Source organism: Zingiber officinale, chromosome 2B, assembly GCF_018446385.1.
Source record: "Zingiber officinale cultivar Zhangliang chromosome 2B, Zo_v1.1, whole genome shotgun sequence".
In the NCBI taxonomy this organism is placed as follows: domain Eukaryota; kingdom Viridiplantae; phylum Streptophyta; class Magnoliopsida; order Zingiberales; family Zingiberaceae; genus Zingiber; species Zingiber officinale.
This window is the reverse complement of record NC_055989.1, coordinates 33,506,463-33,514,169: the sequence shown is the minus strand read 5'-3', so window position 1 is coordinate 33,514,169 and position 7,707 is coordinate 33,506,463.

Sequence of the window (7,707 nt, the reverse complement as noted above, 5' to 3'; positions counted from 1 at the left end):
ATGTTTATATGATAGAATATAGAGTTCTCTTAAAGAATTGCATGTTGAATATTGCTAGAAATTCATGAACTCTTCATTAAGATTTTCGGCCATGATAAGATGGATAGCTTAGAAAAGCTTAAACAAAATTTTAACATGCTCAAGACCTCTGTCATATTAAGATATGAAAGTTGTTTAATGCTCTCATGCTTAATTAGGGTATAGAGAATTTAGTTACATGATATATGACATGTAAGATCACAAGGGTCCTAGCTTGTTTATGAACCAAATTTGTATATGATGTTCTTAGTAATTTTTGCCATGAAACTTACTTAGGTTTTCCATGCTTTAGGCCACTTAAAACCTATTTTAGAGAATGGTAGGTTTCGGCCATGAGGAAAAATAAAAGAAAAAAAGGAAAGAAACCTAGGAAGCCTAAGACACAATTCACATGTATGTTTATTATGCTTGTCTTTATACATGCTATGGAACTTGTATGACTTCCTATGCTTTTAGGCTATTTGAAGCAAATTCAAATACTGATGAGTCTCGGCCAAGTAGGGTTTAAATGACCTAGAGGCCTTAGAATTGAAAACAATTGTGTTAAAAATGCTTCTTATGGAAATATGATAATATGTTGATTGTGTCACATGCTTGTATAATTTTTCCATGACCTAAATGGACCATTGTATGTTTCGGCCATGAAGGGATAGATGCCCTAAAAACCCTAGAACAAAAATTAAATATGCTCATGTCACTCTACATGAAATATGATAAGTAGAAAGCCAAAGTTCTCATGCTATATGTTGTTTAATGACCTAAAATGAGGCTAGGGTAAGTTTCGGCCATACCCATTGTATGATTCCTTATTATGAATTTATACATGATGTTAGTTCAAGTTCACATGCTTGTATGCTTGTTTTTAGCCCTAATGAATACTTGTTAAATTTCGGCCATGACATATGTTAAGGGCTTGAAGAACTTAGGAACTAGCTCAAATATGCTTACTATGTTACTTGGAAAAAAATGCTATAAATATGGTTTAAGGTTTCCATGCTTTCATGACATTTGGGACCTTGTTTCACACCTGATAGGGTTCGGTCACATGAAGTTTAGGGACTTGGAGAACTTAGAAACCAAGTTAATCATGCTTATAATGCTTCCTATGAAATTGATGTGATGATAATTTAGGTTCCACATGCCTGGAGGTTGTTTTTACCTAAATTAAGATCTAAGGGGGTTCGGCCATGATAAGAACCCAAGGGATTAGGAAGCTTAGAACCCAAGCTAACTATGTTACCATGTTTCTTATGATAGTATAATCACATGATACACCCTTATGCTTAAACATGTATGCTTGTGATTTGTACTTTCCATGATATGATATGTGATTAGAAATATGCATGCTTTGATGATATGCTATGTGCTTAAAATATGCATGTTTTTATGATATGCTATGTGGATAGAAATATGCATGCTTTGATGATATGCTATGTGCTTAAAATATGCATGCTTTCATGATATGCTATGTGGATAGAAATATGCATGCTTTGATGATATGCTATGTGGATAGAAATATGCATGCTTTGATGATATGCTATGTGGATAGAAATATGCATGCTTTGATGATATGCTATGTGCCTAAAATATGCATGCTCTCATGATATGCTATGTGGTGAAAATATGCATGCTTTTATGACATGATATATGCCTAAGTGATGCATACTTTTTATGGTATGATGTATGCCTAAGTGATGCATATTTTTATGGTATGATGTATGCCTAAGTGATGCATACCTTTATGACATGATTTATGCCTAAGTGATGCATACCTTTATGATATGACGTGTGCCTAAGTGATGCATACTTTTATGACATGATGTATGCCTAAGTGAAGCATACTTTTATGATATGATGTGTGCCTAAGTGATGCATGCTTTTATGATGTATGATATGTATAAGTATGACATGTACTTTACTTTATGTGGCCTTGTACCAAGGGTGGGCTCCATAAGCGCCCCGGGGTCGATGGAATAAGACTCGGGCCTCGTTAGGGATGGGCTCCTAAGTGCCCCTAGGTCGATGGAGTAAGACTCGGGCCTAGTATGTTTGCCTTGTAGGGTTCAAGACTTGCTACCTTGGACCTACATAGGTTGCGCGCAATATGTAAGTGGTACATAACCGGGATCCCCTTTAAGTTGAGATTATGTTCAAGTATATATGTAAGAAGAAATGGTTTTAAAGATCATGAGACATACACATGTTTTTCGGATACATGTTTTCAAAATCATATTGCATATACCTTATGATCATGTTGTGATGATGCTATGATTTATGATATGCCATGATTAGATATGATTATGTTATGTTTCATGCTATGCTTTAAGAGCTTGATATGCCATGCTACCTTATGATGATACTATGATATGCCATGATTAGATATGATTATGTTATGTTTCATGCTATGCTTTAAGAGATGATATGCCATGACTTGTTATGATTTTGTTATGTTGCATGATATGCTTAAAGAGTATGATATGTTATGCCATGACTAGTTGAGATCATGTTATGTTGAGACATTCTTTGATCATGTGATGATTTTCGGTTTTAGTGAGTAGGAAAGGAACTTACTGAGCCATGAGTGCTCATAACTTACTTTCCTTGTACCAAAGATAAAGGAAAAAGCTGGATGAGCTAAAGGAGCAGCAGGAGAGGCAAGGAGATGTGTGTGGCGGTGGCTAGGCAACCAAATAAGAACCTGCTTTAAAACTTTTAAGAACTACGCTTTGGTATCATGAATTGTAGTACTATATGTGTGACTTGATGTTATGTTTCTACTAAATTTGTTATCATGTTATTGAGGCACTAATAGTGTAGTTCGGATTTGTTAAAAAAGGAAAACAAAAGAAAAGTTTTTATTAAACTAAGAAAATTATTTTAAGTCTTCCGCTGTTATTTGTACATAGAGTATCGTAGCCCCGTCCCTTAGGGTTAGCAGGGAGGGCGGGCGTTACATAGACGGTGTCATCCTCTGATCAATCTAAATCTTGAACTCCAAGTAGACTCACTATAATCAAATGAGCTCAATATCTCATATTGACTCATTTGGGCATGACCATGCACTTAGTGGTCTCACTCTATCAAGAATAACGATGTCACTCCCGTTATATAGGAGGGATAAATCCCATCTACATCACTCACATCCCTCCGCATAATTTGTTACATACCCAGTAATCACATTTATAGTCCACCCAGTTACGGGTGACGTTTGACGAAGCCAAAGTATGGAATTCCTTATGTAGGGAACCATAGTGACTTCAGGTCCAAGGACTAATAGTCATACTAATAGCCACATGAGAAAGTATATGACACTCATATAACGATCCATGATACTTTCTCATGGCGGGTCATTCAGTATACATTCTCCAATGCATACCCATGTGTCAACTTGATATCTCTATATCCATGACTTGTGAGATCAAGTCATCGAGTTGACCTACATGCTAATCTCGTCGCATTAACATTGTCCTTGAATGTTAATACTTGACTAGGAATGATTAAGAGTAGTGTTCTTTATATCATCTCACTATCGATTCAACCAATTGATTGATATAGATAAGAACCTTCTACTCAAGGACGCTATTATACTTAGTTATTTGGCACCAATACAAGTAAGTATAATAACCAAAACAAATGCCTTTATATATATAGGAATATGATACAATGAGTCCATACAACAATCATCATATGATTGGCTCTAGGGCTCTAACTAACAATCTCCCACTAGCACTAGTGTCAATCAGTGTAGGCTCTAAGGCCCAATGACCTAGTGTGAACATCATACTTTCTCTGTGCCAAAGCCTTGGTCAAGGGATCTGCGATGTTAGCCTCAGTGGGTACTCTGCAAATCTTCACATCTCCTCTATCAATGATCTATCGAATGAGATGGAAGCGTCGTAGTATGTGTTTGGTCCGCTGGTGTGAGCGAGGTTCCTTTGCCTGTGCAATTACTCCATTGTTGTCACAATAAAGCTCAATAGGATCTGTTATTCTAGGAACCACCCCAAGCCCAGTAATGAACTTGCGGATCCAAACTGCCTCCTTTACTGCTTCTGATGTAGCAATATACTCGGCCTCTGTTGTAGAATCAGTGACTATGTCCTGTTTCAAACTCTTCCAGCTCACAGCACCACCATTTATGCAAAACATGAACCTAGACTGCGATCGATAATCATCCTGGTCAGTTTGGAAGCTAGCATCACTGTAACCCTTTACAACTAGCTTGTCATCGCCTCCATATACCAAGAAATGTTCTTTAGTTCTTCTTAAGTACTTAAGAATATTCTTGACTGCTATCCAGTGACTTTCACCTGGATCTGACTGGTATCTGCTCGTCATGCTCAAAGCATACGAAACATCAGGACGAGTACATAGCATGGCGTACATGATAGATCCTATGGCTGAGGCATAAGAGATCGTATCCATGCGGTCTCTCTCCTCTCTAGAAAAGAGACTTTGAGTCTTCCAAATACTGACACCATGTGACATCGGCAAAAATCCCTTCTTGGAGTTCTGCATGGCAAACCGTAGTAATACCTTGTCAATATATGTACTCTAACTTAGGCCAAGCACTCTCTTAGATCTATCTCTATAGATCTGTATGCCTAGAATACGGGTTACTTCACCTAAGTCCTTCATTGAGAAATAATTCCCTAGCCAAGTCTTTACAGACAGCAGCAAAGGGATGTCGTTCCCAATGAGTAATATGTCATCCATATATAATACAAGGAAGACAACTGTGCTCCCTACAACCATCTTGTAGACACAAGGTTCATCTTCATTCTTGATAAAACTAAACTATTTAATCGCATCATCGAATCGAAGATTCCAGCTCCGAGAAGCTTACTTTAGTCCATAAATGGACTTATGCAGCTTGCATACTCTGCCAGTATGTTGTGGATCTACAAAACCCTCAGGTCGTGTCATGTACACATCCTCAAGCAGGTTTCCATTCAGAAACGCGGTTTTGACATCCATCTACCAGATCTCATAATCGTGGTATGCTGTAATAGCAAGCATGATCCGAATGGACTTAAACATCGCTATTGGAGAGAAGGTTTCATTATAGTCAATACCATGAATTTGTTTGAAACCTTTAGCTACTAGACGACCCTTATATATCAGTCCATTCATGTCAGTCTTTCTCTTAAAGACCCACTTACACCCAATGGGTTTTATCCCTTCAAGTGAATCAACCAAAGTCCATACTTGGTTGGTGTACATGGATTTCATTTCGGATCTCATGGCTTCTAGCCATTTCTCAGAATCTGGTCTCATCATAGCTTCCTGATAGGAGGTAGGCTCATCCTTAATGAGCACAATGTCAACATGGTCAGACAAGAGAAATGAATATCTCTCAGGCTGACGACGTACCCTATCAGACCTGCGAAGAGGTAGGTGTAGGATAGTCCTAGGAAAACCGTACCAGCTCCACTGTGCAAAAATTTTGTACAAGTGTCGAACCTTTCCTTAAATAACCTATTGTGTTCTTTAGAAGTTAAATTAGGAATCGAAAATGAAACTTAACATCATTGATTCTAAATTTAACTTATCTGTTCTTAATGGTTTAGATTTGAATCGCAAGCGGAACTTAACACTATTGATTCAAATCCACCTATGTTATTAATTCCATTAAATATTAATTTCCAAAATTGACTTCCAGGACTGCATGGCGAGGCACATGGCCTTCTAGGATATGGGAACAACCACCACCGTCTAGACAAAGCTTTTTAAGGAAAGTTAATATTTAATTTCCTTAAATAACTCTAGGTTAACCGAAAAGGACAATCGAATCATAAATTTGACAAAGTAAAAAAAACTCGAAAACAAATTCGAAAACTAGATCTAATTGCCTCTTGTGTTTGGAATTCTTACAAAGAAAATAACTAGTATGATGCGGAAGAAAATTACTAATTATACCTTCCTTTGTATGCAACGACCTCTTGATCTTCTACCGTATTTCTCTTCTTATCCCTGACGTTGTGTGGGCAACGATCTACCGAGATGAGAACCACCAAAACTCCTTCTTCTTCCTTCTAGGTTTCGGCCACCAAGAGCTCCTCCAAAGATGAAGAGGTTCGGCCACTACCAATGCTCCAAGGGATGTTAGAAACAAGGCTTCCTTTCTCTCCTTCTTCTCCAAGCTAGAATCCGGCCACCTTCAAGCTCCATGAGATATTAAGTCCAACCAATGAAGAAGAAAGAAAAGGAAGAAGAGAAAACCAATAGGGCCGACCACCACTAAAAAAGAAAAGAGAGTAAGAAAAATAGAATAGAGTCGTTACCCATGAAGGCACCTCTACCCCCTCTTTTATAATCCTTGGTCTTGGAAAATAAGGAAATTTAAATAAAAACTTTCTTAATTCCTTTGCCATGAAAAATAAAAATTAATTAATTAAAAATCAATTTTCTTTTTTCAAATTACTTGGTCGGCCACTTTTTTTCTCCAAAACAAGGAGAGTTTAATTCACACAAGAATTAAAACTTCCTAATTTGTTTCCAAAAATTTCTCCAATAATTTTAATCCCTTCATGATTGGTTAGTAAAAAGGAAATTTTATAAATTAAAATCTTTCTTTTAAACATGTGGATAATTTTTCAAAAGGGAAAGTTATCTCTAAAAATTAAAATCTCTTTTCAATCTACAAATAAGGAAAGATATCAAATCTTCTCTTAATCTTTTGTAGAAACTAATAAAAGAGAATATTTAATTTTTAAACCCTATTTTAAATAATGAACATGGTTAAAAAAGGAAAGTTTTCTAAAAATTAAAATCTTCTTTCAATCTACAAATAAGGAAAGATTTCAAATCTTTTCTTAATCTTTTGTAGAAAGCTATAAAAGGAAATATTTAAATTTTAAACTCTCTTTTAAAACCATGATATCCACATAATAAATAATTTTAATAAAAATTCTTTTTAATTTTCTAGTGGCTGACCACTTAAGCTTGGGACCCAAGCTTTGGCAGGCCACCAACTTGGCTCATCCACTTGGTCTTGGCTGACCCTAGCTTGGGTTCCAAGCTAGCTTGGCCGGCCCCATTAGGATGGGTAAGAAGGTAGGTATAGTACTCTATAATTAAGAGGCTACGATAGGGACCGAAAGGAGGAATTGATTTTGGTCTCCCGATGAAATTAAGCTTCCCGTGTTCGCCCTGAACACACAACTTGATTTCATCAATAATAATTCATTACACTAAAGAATTATTATTGAACTACCGCACCAATCCCAAATTACATTTGGGCTTCTTCTTATTATGAGTGTGTTAGTCTCCCTGTGTTTAAGTTATCAGATGCCCATTAATTAAATGAGTTACTGACAACTCACTTAATTAATATCTAGTTCCAAGAGTAGTACCTCTCATCCTTATTGTCATGTCAGACTAAATCCACCTGCAGGGTTTAACATGACAATCCTTATGATCTCCTCTTGGGGACATTATCAACCTAGATCACTAGGACACAGTTTCCTTCTATAATCAATAACACACACTATAAGTGATATCATTTCTCAACTTATCGGGCTTATTGATTTATAGAACTAAATCTCACCCATTGATAAATTAAAGAAATAAATATCAAATATATGTGATTGTTATTATATTAGGATTAAGAGCACACACTTCCATAATAACTGAGGTCTTTGTTCCTTTATAAAGTCAGTATAAAAA